This window comes from Megalops cyprinoides, chromosome 3, assembly GCF_013368585.1.
Source record: "Megalops cyprinoides isolate fMegCyp1 chromosome 3, fMegCyp1.pri, whole genome shotgun sequence".
NCBI classification, from domain to species: domain Eukaryota; kingdom Metazoa; phylum Chordata; class Actinopteri; order Elopiformes; family Megalopidae; genus Megalops; species Megalops cyprinoides.
Window position 1 is genome coordinate 9,482,987 of NC_050585.1, and position 15,133 is coordinate 9,498,119.

At 43.4% G+C, this 15,133-nt stretch overlaps 1 long non-coding RNA gene across 2 annotated transcripts in view; it reads right to left on the bottom strand.

Annotated features, from left to right (window-relative positions):
- Positions 1-1,239: 1,239 nt before the first annotated feature.
- LOC118774274 overlaps positions 1,240-15,133 on the bottom strand; it is a 73,563-nt gene continuing 59,669 nt past the window's right edge. For both annotated transcript variants that reach the window (XR_005004818.1, XR_005004819.1), the window contains exons 3-4: positions 1,943-2,032; positions 1,240-1,541 (exon numbers count right to left, since the gene is read on the bottom strand). This is a non-coding gene — a long non-coding RNA (uncharacterized LOC118774274). The remainder of the gene's footprint in view (positions 1,542-1,942; positions 2,033-15,133) is intronic.

A 15,133-nucleotide genomic window follows, 5' to 3' on the forward strand; every position in this document is an offset into this window, starting at 1 on the left:
GCAGGGGCAGTGACAGAGAGATGGATGGATCTGCAGCCTGGCTGCCACACGCGCGCGCAAACACACACACACACACACGCGCACGCAAACACACACACACAAACACACACACACACACACACACACACACACACACACACACACACACACACACACACTCACACAAACACACACACGCGCGCACGCAAACACACACACACACACACACACACACACACACAAACACACACACACACACACACACACACACACACACACACACACACACACACACACACACACTCACACACACTCACACACACACAAACACACTCACACAAACACACACACGCGCGCACGCAAACACACACACACACACACACACACACACACACACACACACACACACAGTAGAATAGATCCTTTGTGTCTGCCTGCTTGCTGTTTTCACACAATTGCCTATGACAAAGTCTCCGAAATTATTTACTGAAAAGGCAGACAAAGTATTGCAGTGATAATACCATCATTTGGTGTTAGAAATAATAAGTAATTAATTCATTCCATACGCAATTCACATTTGAATAAACACTGCAGATTGTAATACATCAGCATTAAATCTGCATCAGTGTTCCACAAACTGATCCAAAAGAAGGCAAACACCAACTTTTTGAAAGAGAAAAGCAGGTTTATTGTTTTCTTTGAAAGGATTAGCATGAAATAGGATATTTAATATTCTGGATTGTGAAATCACTGAAACAGTACACTGTAAACAAAATAATTATTTCCAAATTTTTTTGAAAAAACAATGACAAAATCACAAAAAAGATTTCACAATTTTATACCAGGCACAAGCATTGTTGCATTTGTACAATAATTGTTAAATATGTGTAAATACGTGTAAATTTATAAATATGTAACATGTATACATATATGGAAATAACAGCAAAATATGTTCATATTCACGATGCTATTCTAATCCATTACTACTGTGTTGAAACAAAATGACTTTGTATAATTGTTATTGTATCTGTAAGACTCTGTGTGTGTGTGTGTATGCGTGCAAATACAGGTGCATAATGCTAACCAAAAATCTATAATGTTAACCATCTCCTTTAATGTGTTGAAACAAGAATGACTTGCATAATTGCATAATGCATAATTTTTTATTGTGTCTGTGTATGTGCGTGCATGTGTGTGCATGTGCCTGTGTGTGTGTGTGTGTGTGTGTGGGGGGGGGGTTGTATTGTGAGTTGAGGGGGAGGGGTTTCTGGACTAGGGCTGTGTGTATGTGTGTGAGAGAGAGAGAGAGAGAGAAAGAGGGGGCAGACAGAAACTGAGGGGTCGCGGGGGTCCCTCATCACTGCCGTCCTGCGGGATTTCGGGCCTGCCTCCCATCCCCCGCTTTGCGGACTGTACCTGCCCCGAGACTCCGCCCCGTGACACGTACCTGCTGTGCTGCGGCGGAGTGCTAACGCGGAGCCGGACGTCGGGGAGCTCCACTGCCGCCGCCGCCTCTGCGGGCCGGCAGGGTGATGACTGAGGGAGCGCGCGCCCCGCCCCGCCTGCTCCGGGAGCCAGAGAGGAAACATACATCACTATTTAAGTAACTGCAGCGGGAACAGATGACTAAAAGGTCACGCGGCCCTGCTGGGCACAGTAGGCGTCTCTTTTCAAGCCGTCCAAATGACTCTGAGCTTAATTGCACAACGTAGATTGTGTTTTATAACAGCCACGGTGTTTGACGTTTCGCGCCGACTTTGTAGCAAACCAACATTTCATGCTGGTAAACGAGATAATAGACCCTGGACTTATTCTTAGATGCAATACTGATTAATTAAAGCCAAGTGGCTGAAAATGATATCTAGGTGTTTATCAAACTATAAGATAAACAAACGGCTCTCAGTATAAAAACACCTTTACATATAGCATCACATGCAATTGTTCATTTTAAGGCATTATTTACATTATTAATAAGCATCTGGTAACCAAACGTTTTTTGATGATTTCTCTGACTTCTCTTGCCACAGCATGGAGACAGCAGACTGCAAGGCATCTAAGAGAGATGGAATGACAATAATTAGCACAGGATAAATTATACAAAATGACAAAACATGATTGATGGCAAGATGGCTTTATACCCTCATAATGCATTGAGGAGTGCACTTTCAATTAAACTGAAGGGAGAGAGATACAAAGACTGGGCCAATTTGTTCCCAGTGCATTCCTGATATTTTCTGGCAACGAGAAAATAGTAACTCATTATACATCAATCATTGCCTGCAATACACTTGACCAACAATATGTCCCAGGAGCAATTAGACAGAGTGGTCTTGGATGTACAGACACACAAGCTGAGGAAGATACCCTTTCGGGGGTCGGCTCTGAGCAGCGTCAGGCCGTGGAGGGGACCTCCTGTGGTGGTGAATTTGTCAGCGTTAGTCTCGGGCTGGTACAGTGGCAAATGGTGCACCTCCGCATCTGCATCCCTCAGAGAAGCACGCTTCAGCCACTCTGCACAACACCACCAGACAACTGACATCAGATCCAGGTTACTCTGGAAGCAACGGCGTGTGTATGTGTGTATGTGTGCCTGCCTGCGTGTGGGGGGTGTCTGTGCGTGCGTGTGTGTGACACCATCTGGATGGCCGCCCCTTTCGCCGGGGAAGGGGGCGCAGACTGCGGTCGGCACGGGGACCGCTGACCGGTGGCCAACGGGTTAAAAGCTTTGCCACCGACAACAAAGCGAGGCCAGCTGTAGGTCATATTCAAGTTCCAGCCACTGGAAAATGAACCTGCAAGACAGAGCCTAATTATCCGCTAAAGCAAAAGCCGGTCGCAGTTCAATAACTCCAGCAAGCTGGCAGCCAGATACTGCGTTGCCGTGGAAACGCCTCCAAAGCGGCACTGCGGAGAGAGTGCACAAAGACGGGCGATAGCCCTGGGAGTGAGGGGGGGGGAGTTGGAGGGAATTGGGGGGGGGGGTGACACTTGTACTTAGCAAGACTAGCACAGTGGCCTGCTACCCTGAACCCAGGCACTCCACACCGATAGGCTCTTGAGGCCTCATTCCGATGGACAATGCCAGGCATGGTAAGGCTTCAAAACATCTTCCTCTATAATAGAGTAATATGCTGGCTGGATTCTGTTTTCTTCTCTCTCCCCCTCTCACACACTTTCTGTTTATTTGACAGATCCATCTCAAGTCAGGTGATACAGCACCAAATGCACATATGATCCATCACAATAATAATAATACACAATAATAATGATGTCAATCACAATATATACAAAATATCCCACAGTGGCATGACAACTGGAATATAACCTTGATTATTCTGAGCTACTATGAATATCTGTAGCTGCAGTTATAAAACTGCTTAATATATAAATACTACAAAGTCATTAAATCATATTCACGGAGTTTAAATTATTCTACTATGCAAAATGTAGGCAAACTATGCAGTGATATTAGTGTTGTTCCTAACTAAGGTTCAAAAGATTGAAAAGTAATTTTGAGATCCACAGTTATAGAGTATAAGGATATGCAGCTCTGCAGATAATAGATTTTTTAATTACATTGTCTCCTATTATTTATTGACTAACTTTAATATACAACAATGCAGTTGGCAATTAGAATTAACTGCATAAAATATACCACCTTAAGCACGCCAAAATAATATCAAATTAAGTCAATGAATACAAAAGTAATAATTATTACAGAACAGAACATTAAATAAGAAACAGAAACATTTAATAATAATATTTGATAAATATAAATGTTTAACAATCACTACAGGTGTTGCATTAAAACAAAGCATCTTCCTTTGAAGAAAGCTTAATCTTTTCGATCTTAAGAAAAAAAGCAATGCACATTTGGCAATCACTGACACTTAGTATATTCTGTTCTCCCGGGGCGGAGACCGCTTTAAGATTTTAGCGGCGCAAAGTCTTCAGATACCTTGTCTTGGGTGGCAGCTCTCAGATAAACAATGTCAGTCTGACTGGTTTTAATTACGTTCCTGTTGGACTTGGGGAGAGGGTGATTGCGAACACGCCGCTCCCCTTGTCTTTAAGATGGATTTCCAGCCTCTATCGAGCCCCTTTAATCCTTACAGATGTGTGTCAGCCGGAGACGGCACGGCCCTGCGATTATGAAACGGAGGAAGTGATTGTGTTCAGGTGACTGTCTGGCCCCCTGCCGCAGTGTCTGGAAAGCCAGACGTCAGAGCAGCCTCCTCCCTCCCCTTGCTCCCTGTGTGTTCTATCAGACGCCTCTACTGTTTCATCATCTATCCTGATAAGAGATCCCCCCCACCCCTGCAAGTCATTGAGTTGACAAAAATAACAATGCCTGACAATAAAGTGCAAACCCCCCCCCCCCCCCCCCCCCCCCCCAAAAAAAAAACGACAATCTTCTTATTTTGTTTAGTCTCGGCTGTTTGTGTTAGCAATCGGTTATGTGCACGCTGAGCTGTTGTTAATATTTCTTTACTACTTTTATCAACACATGTGAAGCACTGCAGCTATACGCCATCTTTTAAAGATGTACACTTTTTGTCTTTAGAGTATCACCATTAAAATGCGAACATGCATCTAGAGGCCAGCATCATCATGGAATCTCTGTCTCTAGCGTCACACATTAAATGACCCGTTACATTCAGTCTCTTCTACATTATCACATTTAAAAGAGTAAAATTAGCACAATTTGGAGTGTTCATGTGTTCTCTCTTGTCATTTCATCCCCAGTGCGTTCAACCGTATTCCACCGGCCATGTGCTAAAACACATAACAGCTCTTTTCTGCAGTACTGGATCTGTTTTGACTGATTAACTGGATGATCAGGGTGTCTTTACTTTATCGTCATTGTGTGATTGTGTTACATCATGGGATGATTTTTTTTTGATGGTTTGTTTCTTTGTTTTGGCTGAAGGCATCACCAGTGTTGCTATTCTCTGTCCACATTCATATTTCAACATTTTCCATTGAAATGTGGCATAGTAGTGTCCAGCTATAAGCTGTATCTCCCAACATTATTATCTTCTAGTCCTTCTTCCTTGTGCCCTGCAAAGCGCAACTTTGCTGTGAGAATTGGTATACAAAAGAAAATTAAGTTTTGGTGATTGCTATGCATTTGAATGCTGTCACGGAAACACTGGTGCTAATTCCAATGTTTCACATTTTTCTTCTTCCTAGCTTATTACATTTCTTCTGCTTTCCTACCACCTGCTGGAGTCTCTTTTTCATATCTTTTGCAGTCTTTTTTTCAGTATCAGTAATTGAAAGCTGATAATAAGTATTTATTCTCAGGCTCAGATACTATATCTTGCTCTTGTCTGTAACTCACCCTCAAAGGGTGGGTAATACAGAAAAATAAGTAACACCTTCCATTAAATTTACATTAGTTAGCATGAACTAATGTATGAGTTATCATTCACACCTTTACCAATGACTAAATAATGTGTGATGACAGTTTGTTATGCATGGTACTTCAGCATGAATTTATCCTTTTCTGCACATATAAGTAAAGTGGCAATCATTCACACCTTTATGTCTAATTAATTCACACCAATGTGTAATTAATGTGCCATGACTGCTCCTAATGCATTGTAATGGTGTAAAGCATCTGCCTAGTTTTGGAACATTTGGCATCAAGTGCACAATATTCATATTTATGCATTTGTTAACAATTTGCTAAGTCTAGCCTCATCTATAGTCTATAAATTGATCATTTATTCATGATAACTGTCACATTAGTTCAGCTGATGTAACCTTAATGTAAAGTGTGACCAAAGCAACCATATCTTACCAAAGGTTTCTTTAATACATAGTAACTGAAAGCCTCAGATGGCTTTTTAAGAAAAAGAGAACTTGTTTATAACCATGCAATAATGGGAAAACCAATGAATAAAGTACATAAAGTATCAAAGAGAGTATTCAATTACAGGCCATTGATCCAAAGGAGGGTTTTGGTGGACCTTTAATTACATATACTGTACCTATGGGTGGTGGAAAAAAATGGCGCTCAATCTGTGCAACTTTACTGCCGATCAATTGAAATGATTAATCATCCCTCTGCAAATCGTTGCATTTACATCCTGACACGTCACGGCCCAAAGACCCTCATCATAGCTCATCAATGACCGTATTGAAGGACAGCTGCACTACAGTGTATTGGATTAAAAGCGGAGTCAATCGACGCGAGGAGTATAGATGCTTGAACTTGTACGTTTTGATGAACGATCGGGTATTTAATTGATTAAAGAATGCATGGAACGTTGTAAAACACAGCTTGGTGCACAGTGGTGATATTAAGAAGACACGTAAATTTGTTTGGATCAGATTTGATATATCCTTAAGTAGGAGATTCTCAAGACAAACACCATTTGCATATTCCAAATGTGGGCTACCCCTAATTGCTAAAAGAGATAGCTTAATGAGTAAACAAGTAAAAATGTTGGCTATCTTGCTACTGAACCATGTGCTGAAATGCTTAGATGAAGAACATGTCTTAATACAACTGTGCTGTAGGGCAATCACAGCATATTGACTTACTACATTGAAGTTCCAAAATTTGTACTCTCAGTAATATAATCCCAAAATGCCTCTTTCTAAATCACCACAGAAATAATTAATGTATTATACATCGGTGTTTGGAATTGCAGGGCATAGTCCTCTTTACTTTACAAGAGTCCTCTTTACAACCAATTTGATACACCCACACAGAAATAAATATGATTAAAGAGTATCAGAAAGACTCAGTTAAAAGAAAGTAAGGCATACAATTCAATGTAAATGTGAAGTTTCACACTGGCATGAAATGTACTTTAAATGTCTATACATTTTACACAGCACGAGCAGGAGTAAGTGGCATTAATCCCTTTAATTGTGCCACTATTTCAGTGAAGATCAATTGAAACGTGGCAATACCTTCTTGATGACCATATCCATGAAATCTGCCCTCATTAGCACTCTCCGGTACGCATTCTCGCTTCGTAATAATATCAATTAATGGGCACAAATTTGTGTATGAGAAAAAAATCTCAAATTGTCATTTGCATTGATTGAAGTCTACCTCTGGCCCTGTTTACTTTTCAGATACACCTCTGACCAGTTTTCATTTTTACAATTTGAAGAGGCCTGTCTAAAATGCCCCTTTAAATGACAGGGCTCTTGCACATGGTTCTTAGGACGCTGCATGTTATTTAGTTTTAAGAGTGACAGCTAAGGTAATATGATGGGTACAGCTAATGACACAATGGTTTGGACAACTACATTACCGGCAATAACAATTCAGTCTCATGTTCCTTTGTCTACTCTATATACAATCTCCAGTCACCACAATACACTTTGACCTTAACTTTGAACAACAGATTAAATGAGCCTTGCATAATTTTGTCACTTAAACCATTTTCTTTACTCATTTTGCTGATCACAACTGAATAATACAGTTTGAGTAACTTTACATGTGGCTGTCTTCATCCTATCATTTAAAATTAAGGGCAGATGCATTGCAATTAGAATCTGGGCCTCGTTCTCTGTTTGTCTCTCTCGCTCTCTCTCTCTGCCTCTTTCCCTCCCTCCCTCCCTTCCTCCCTCCCTCCCTTTTTCCCTGTGTTACAACTATTGCTACTGCAGCAAGACATTGCGGCAAACGGCCAATCGTGACTTTAACTAAACATTATAACATATAGCAAGGTACTGTAATTTGAAATAAATAATGACAAATGGGAGTAGACATAACACGTATCTCTACTCCAAAGGAACTCAGTGGATTCTGCTTTCCTGCTGTTCCAGCAAAGAACTACATTTTCCTTTTTGATATTCGGAATTATGTATACATAATGTTCCCTGTGATTTTGTTTAAACTCAAGATGGTACATGAAAGAATAATGTATAGTCTGGAAAATAAGAATTAACTCGGAACACCAAGTAAAGACAGACAGAGAGAGAATGAAAGAGAGAGAAACTTTGTTAATGACAGAAGCTAACACCAGATTATCATCACCACTGGTTTTTCCAACCTGAAAACAAAGGAAGAAAAGGGAAAAAGCTGTGCCTGTCCAAATCGTATTGATCAGTAGCATTTTGCTTCATGCATTCATGCCCTATTCCCCTCCATTGCCGAATAGGTCCTAAATACGTCTCTATTCAGATTAGGGAATAATAATGCAATTATACAATGAAAGTGAAGTTGGAAAAACATGCTATGTAAAGAAGTGTGGGCCCTGTTGTTTGGCAGACTCCCCGGTGGCAGACAGCTCCTAAATAAGTGTCTCGGTGTCTGACTGCTTGGTATGCATAGAGTATGCCACTGTCGCTGGGGGCTGGTGGCACAGGCCCAGCCTGATTAGCTGGAATCAGCCATTGTTCAGTACAAAACAAAACAAGAAGAAGAAGAAGAAAAAAAAACTTAATTAGAGAAAGAGAGAGGGAGAAAATCAATTTTGTTGAGACTACATTTCTAATGTGGGTAATTTGGCAAAAAAAAACTATCTTTCACAAAGTAAATTGCCTTAGTGCGGCAAAACTGAAGAAATCAGGTCAGATATGAAAGAGGATGACTTTACTCCCATTTAAGGTTAATTCACTGGGCTGACTCTAAGAATGCAAATCTTTGCATAGAAACCAATGCCATTTAAGGTGAAGACAAATGCCTCAGCTCTGCCCAATCTCCAATGGCATACTGTCCACAAAACCAGAAATGTATGAAAATGTAACATTTTTTGAGAGGTCGTTTTAAGAAATGAATGATGTCTTGCTTTTACTTCATATTAACTCATCTGACTAGGGACAGATTGCTTTCAAAAAGAGTCTCTTTGTTAATCAGTATAATCTATTTATTTAGTACATGATCTGTTTTTGATAGACTTTTCCTGTACGGCTACTGCTATGCTTGCTAGATGACAAGTGTATGTAGGGATAGTCTGTTCTGAGGAAACAAAAAAAGAGTAAAAATTAGCCAAAGGAAAGATCATCCCTTTCTGATATCAGATTTTATTCCCATGAGAAAAGTTAATGTACTTCAAAATCATGAAAACCCAATTCAATTTCCGCCCTTATGTGTGCACACCCTTATCCAAGGTGACTTATTAGGCTGGACCACTATGTTTCCAGTTGCTGAAACCTCACCGCATTCAGAGAGATATTTCCACAGCTGGACTGTTACAAGGCCACTTGAGGTAAACTTGCTTTAAGCAGAGTCTCCCTGGAAATTCTAACCCACAGTCCTCAGGTCCATTACACCACAAACTCTATCACAAACACACTGAAAACCTATAAATGACCTCTATGCACATTATTGGTTTATTTTAATTTGGTTCACGGGGATCAATTTTTTTTTTTTCAGATGTACCGGTTAGACTGTATAAAGAGAATGCCCGCCCATTTTGAACAGGACCAGAAGAAAGGCAGAAGTCATAAAGTGAACTCAGTGTTGTATTACTTTGTTTTCTTTCCCCATGTGAGGTTTCCTATGTTGCCAAAGGGGAAAAGACTGGCTATTCAGCACACTGGAATGAAATCTGATAAATAAGGCGGCTTCTGAGTTTCAGTATAAACTTACTTCAAGTATTTCAAATATAAATATAAATGAAAGACATCATGATGGAGAAAATGTAGACCTTTTAAGAACTGGTCCTACACCTTTGAGAACAGTTCACTAGGTATGATTGATATTGCTATGGTCCCACTGTTTAATCAAACTATGAAATCTTTTGAAATGACCAACTGATGACTGAGGACAACACAGAAGGTATAGCATAGACTTGGGCTGGGGAAACCATAAGTAAATTAAATCATGATAACCCCCCACCGTAAGATAGGGGAAATCAAAGAAATCTGTCTTGGATTAAAAGTAGTAATCCTGAGTTTGCACTGGCTCAGCAAAACAAGAAATGGCAAGGGCAGATAAATCCACACCTACAGATACAGCAAGTCTTTTAAAGGTAAAAGCTATGGCTAAACTGTGCAATTCCAGAAAATCGACTCTAAATACTTTTCATCAAACTGTGCGAAACAGTTTAGCCCAGAGGCCAGCTACACAAAATTTATCCACTGATAGCTAAGGCAGAAATGACATCACTTTGGATTTGAATCAAGGCATCCTTTGATTGGATGAGAAGGATATACTTCAATACGTTAGACCAAATTCTCCTGCTGACTACCGATCATGATTCATCACCATCATCACAGTGACTGTGATGTGGCGAAACTCGGCGCGACAGTTATGCTACACCAACATGATTGTCTTCCAAAATACTGTCAAGGGAGTTGGGTCAGAAGCCATTGGCTTGGTGGGTATTTGGCAGAAAGTATACATCCCAGATTATTCTTGATTAGGAGGTGCTCTGTTTTAAGGCAAATCTAAACACTGATATAATTTCCATGCTAATAATCTTTTAATGCGGCATAATGTGGACATATCACAAATGGATTCATGGTAATGAGACATTAACTTCTCATTACACTCCTATTTTGTGATTTATAAATATGAATCAATGCTTAAAACTATAGCTCACTTTTGGTGTATCGTGTCGTGGTCAATAATTTTGGTCAATGAAGAAAAAGGGACCAGAAACTTATAGCTTTTGTGCAGTAATCTATACTTAACTTATAACATTTTATCTATATTAGACATTCTTGAGCTATGTTGTTACTTGATTAAATATATATTGTATAGTTACATTACATAAAATATACTCATATATGCACATTTATACACATACATTTTAATTTCAGACACAATGAAATAGCTAAAAGCAAATGATCTAGATCTATGACTTCTCACTTGCATGTATTTGTATCTTTTTAAAGTATTCCTCTTTGGAAACTGTTTATAAACACTTTGTGACTGCGGAATGACTAGTCAAAGAATTTACGGAAAACAACGTAGGTGAACTAACGTGTACAACGGCCTTCTGTACAGAGCATTACGACATTAAATTATGATCAGTGAAAATACCTTACAGCTGTAGCACGCTACCTATGAATCTAAGATATTTTCCTAAACAAGTCAAATATAATTGAATTCTTTCACTTTCACATAAAGGTACATATGGCAAGGAAAGGCTGAATATTATATTCATAGGCATGGGTCCATATGTCAAAAAAGTTTTTGAGGAAATGTAGGCACCCGCTTCCAGCTTTCTCGTTCAGATTTTGTCTCCTCTCTATTCTCTAAAAGGCAGAGGCAAACTAGAGACATTTGTTGAAGCTGATATGCGGACAACTTATTGGTACGGTGAGACTTAAGTTAAAGCAGCTAACGCGACGCATCTATCTCGCTGTGTCCCTTTTTTCTTGCTTTTCTGTCTCTGTCTTTCTTTCACCGTATTTCACCCTTCCTCTCCTGTCCCTTGCGTTTGAAGTTGCAGCCGTCCTGTCCCGACTCCACCCTTCAAAGATGGCTGATGTCCAGAGCCGCCCGTGCCCTCCGCCCAGGTCCCAAGAGCCGAACCCGTGATTTTTGATTCAAAGAGCTCACGAGTTAGGGTCTCAGGGAACAGGAGGAGTACAGCAATGTCCGCTGAAGAGCAGGAGTGAGCGTGCGAGATGAGCCGGCGCTCCTGTCCCTACACCAAAAGCGAGGAGCTTCACTCCTGCCCAATCTCCAAATGAGCAACTGTTTGCTCAGCCAGTGTCTGACTCTGGCTGGCTGCTGGGCCATGCGCTGTCTGGTTCTGTCTGCTAACACTCTCCCCGCTCTGCGAAAGGGGGGGGAGAGGAAAAAAAAAAACCTCTGTTTCTCCCTTTAGCTGCTGATAACTTATCTCCGCGTTCGGATAGCTCAGTAAAAGGCTCGGAAATGCCCCACACCTATGCACAAAGACAAACGCACACAACACGCAGGCACACGCACAGAAAAACCGCAAAAAAACGACAACGACGACAACGGCAAAATAAACGAAAAGAACGAGAGGAATTGAGAGGCAAAAAAAGAGTAGTGAAGGAGAAGCAGGCTCATTACAGACAGTCAGACTTTAATTTCTCCTTTCGAAGAGTCGAGGATCAAACAGCGAGCCTGCACCTCCCGCTCAGCACTAACTAGCCTTTGTGCTCGCAGAGGAAAGCCCCCAGCCAGACGGTCAGTCCTTCCTCTTTGTCCTCAGAGTGACTGCTGATCACTAGTCCACATCTCTCGTCCTCAGAGTCGCCCCGCGAGACACGCTGACCGTTAGAGGTGCTGGCCCCTGTCTGCGTGCTTTAAACAAGAGGATACGAGGGGAGCTCGGGATTTTTTTTTTCCCTCTCTTTTCGCCTCCTGAACATCATTTCAGAAAAAAAAAATATAATAATTAAAAAATACATGGCATCCATTTCTGGATGGTCTGCAGTAAGGAAACTAGTGGTAGACCGGCAGAATCAGAGCAAAAATAACAAAGGAACGGCGCTGTCTTCACTACAGCTTTAGTCTTAGAGCATCTTACAGTGCCCCCCCCCCCCACCCCCCTACACACACACACTCTCCCCCCACCCCCACTGCCAGCAGTGGCACGCTCTGCACAGTACAGAAATAAGTTGTCATTCTGGCTGCGGGAGTTGCTGCTGCTGCCACAGACCTAGCGGATGCAGGCAGCGCTCCGGTCGGTCGCAGCGCAAGTCGAGCTTTACTTTCGACCTGACGCGGACGTGCGGCTGTCTGCGAGTGGGATCCGCCAAACGGCGCGGAGCAAAGTCGACCTGAGCGGCGATTATTTCATCGTTACTGATGAAACTGAACTGAGCTCAACTGTCCTGGCGTGAATTTCAGTTGCGCGCCGATGGCCAGGAAATGTTTTTTGATGCTCCCGTTCCTGTCTCTTTTCCTTTGCACCCCTTCCCCTTTACAGCAGCCGCTACCCCCCGCCACCACCCCCCTGCCACCGCCACCCCCCCCCCCCCCCCCTCCCCTCCAGTCAGACGGTTTCTCATCCTCTGGGGATACAGAGCTGATGCTCCCGGAAATGAAAGCGCGCCGCCGCTGCTCCAGACACACCTCCGGCTCCTGGCTGACTGAAACCTTGTCATCCATCGTTAAGGGAGAATGATTTGGGACGAGTGGTTAGCGGCGCGGGCTGCTGAATCAGAGGCGGGCCGGCAGAGGGGGTTCGGGAGGGCGGGAGGCTCGCGGTCCCCCTCCTCCCAATCCACCATCCACCCCCACCCCCACCCCCAATCCCACCCCGGCCCCCCCAACTCTCATCACCAGCCCGATCGCAACATCCATCACCCGCTCCCTCTGCCGCTGGGACCCCAGCGTTTCCGTGACACCCCCCCCCCACCCCCCGTTTCCCCCCGCAGGTTAAGCGTGGCAACAACGCGGGTGACAGCGAGACACAGGGACGCAAAACGGTTAGTCTCTCCCTATCCCCCCCCACCCCTCCCCCCTCCCCTGTACTTCTACCTGTCTGGTCCTCTCTGAAGCCCGTCTGCACCTTCGGTGCGCGTTGCAGCGAGTGAGGGATCGGCCAGCCACAGCCCTCCCTCCGCCTGTCCTTCCTCCATCCCGACTCCGGCGGCTCGCACGCCTCGCCCCCCCACCATCCCCCCACCCACCCCCACCCCCACCCCCCACCTCCCCCCAACCCCCATGCCGATCAATCCCATCCCTCTCGGAAGCCGCTCGGGGCTCCGCAGGCGCGGCAGACTGGGAGGACACGCAGCGCCACTCTCACTGTGCCGCAGCGCCGCCGCCGCCACCGCGCCTCCGGATACCGTCCGCGCACAAAGGAGGCAGCGGCCACGTAGAGCGGCGCTTTGCGGGCATGCTCGGGGTGCCTGTCCTGGGCTCCCGGGACGAGTGGGGCAAAGCCGTCTGAGTGCAGAACTGGAAAATGCTCACGACTGTTTAAATGACAATGGGCTGTGCTTTCTTCAGCCCTGCTTCTGCATGTCTCGCATGTCCAGTAATATATCTATATAGTATATATATATATATATAGTAATATAATATATAGTTATATATAGTAATATATGTATAACAGATAAAAGATTGACACTTTTACACATGCAACTGTTTGTATACATGCGTTGGCACATGCTTTCTAGTAAACAGTATATACAGTACAAGAGGCAAAATTTGACAGATCAGCGATTTATGACTTACAACTGAGCAAAGATAAACCCCTTACATTATATTTTTATATCACATTTCAACTCATATGCTTTCTTGGTAAGGGCAGCACCATCTATCAGCTATCTGTGCATGTGTATATCAGTGCTCTTCTCTGGAAACTTGCCATCCTTCGGAGCAGAACCATAACTATCACAATAAATAATTAAACATCCTTTGGTGTAAGGTTTCCATCCTCAGCCTCCACTAATGAAGTTCAGCGATCGCTATAGAAGCAGCATAGGGTGAAAAAAGAATGTTTACTATTTATTGAGCAGATCTATCTGTTTACTCAACATAGTGTCAGTAATAGAAAATGAATACGCCATTTCTCCTGGGATCAGACACATTTGGTTTGGTGATGGTTTCCTTTTTTGCCCAGCCCCCTCGACGCCCTTCCTTAATCTTTCAGCCTCTGACCTATTACCCACAATGCCCTGGATATATTACTGTCACGACCCCACTGTGACTATCAGACAGAAAAGAGAGAGGGAGGGAGAGGGGGGAGAGAGAGAGGGTCTACCATTCTGAACATTGATTATGTGTCTTAACGCAAATACTGAGATCTTTGTCATGCTGCGATGCAGACCTCAGAATAACGATTAAAACATATATAACTGAATCTTGCGTTATTACTTCCAATTCCAAAGGTCTGATTCTGTATTTTGTAGCCCTACGATGCAAAAGAGGGGGTGTCTGCAGGGTGGGTCAGCGGTTGTCCAGGTTCAAGTCCACCTGCTCCTGGAGCGGGGCAGGGGGTGTGTGTGTGTGGGGGGGGGTTCAATACTGTGGGGATATCAGCGCAAATGAAATCAATAGGGGCCTTAAACTAGTGACGGTGATCAATCAACTCTATTACTGCTGTGGCAGCGTCTGCGGCGCCGCTGGGCCCCTCTCTCCGGCAGCCGATGCTCTCTTATACACAGCGAGCAGCAGAGGGCTGCCGACTCACGCTGCTTCACCACAACACACACCAGCCCATCCGCCGCCTTCCCCACTGAGCTCGCACACATTCAAACCACGTCCGCAAAAGGAGACCGTACTCTGCGCTCCCAGCTTTCCGAA